This window comes from Nyctibius grandis, chromosome 24 (genome assembly GCF_013368605.1).
Source record: "Nyctibius grandis isolate bNycGra1 chromosome 24, bNycGra1.pri, whole genome shotgun sequence".
Lineage (NCBI taxonomy): Eukaryota > Metazoa > Chordata > Aves > Nyctibiiformes > Nyctibiidae > Nyctibius > Nyctibius grandis.
Genome location: NC_090681.1, coordinates 2,787,024 through 2,787,877, shown reverse-complemented (window position 1 = coordinate 2,787,877; position 854 = coordinate 2,787,024).

Sequence of the window (854 nt, the reverse complement as noted above, 5' to 3'; positions counted from 1 at the left end):
CTTATGGGAGGGCGCGGCGCGAGCGGCGGCGCCCCCTGGCGGCCGGAGGGCGGCGCTGCGCCGCGGCCGGTTGCCGTGGGTCCCGGGGGTGCGCGGCCGTGTTTTGACTCAGTCTGGAGCGAGGGAGGAGTCGCAGTTCACACCCTCGTTGCAGTCCGCTGGGAGCAGAGCATAACACAGCTCCCCTGGGAAGCGGGCAAGCCAAATTCACACCCCGTTTTGGGTCCAAACATCTCGTTCAGTGGCCACGTCCTGAGCTGAATGCTTGCAATGAGCCCCTCGCTCTGTAAGGATGACAGCTCAAGGCTTTCCCTGCTTATCACCTTCCCCACCTCCCAGGGGCTGTGCTCAGGGCTGCCAGGTTGAACTCTGTAACACCCTCACTTATTTTTTGCCCCCGCTGCTTCTAAAAGGGGATGAGGGCTGAATGAATAATCAGCTTGTCTCATTAAGAAGAGAAAAAAAGTGTCAAGAGTCTCTGTGCAGAGGGCGTGAGAAGCCACTAGTTAAAAAGTAACATTGCTGCTTCATTATCGATTTACTTCATCTAAGAACAGCTTTGCTGGAAATAGCTGCAGGCTCTTTACAGAGCTGGGCTGACAGCCAGCTCTACCCGCTCTCCACGGGTCCTGTTTAGGATCTGTCCACGCTGCAGCGTTTCTTCCCGTGGCCAAGGCTGACGGGAGCCTCAAACCACCCTGGCACGGCCTTACTTGCATCCGTGGTTTATAACCCTCGACCGCAACAGTCTGGCAGGGCAGCGGGGTCTCTCTCACCCCGGGGTGCTCCTGCAGACACCCCGGGGGTACCCACTGCCCTCCCTCGGCTGGTGCAAAGGGAGGTGCCTTCCCCAC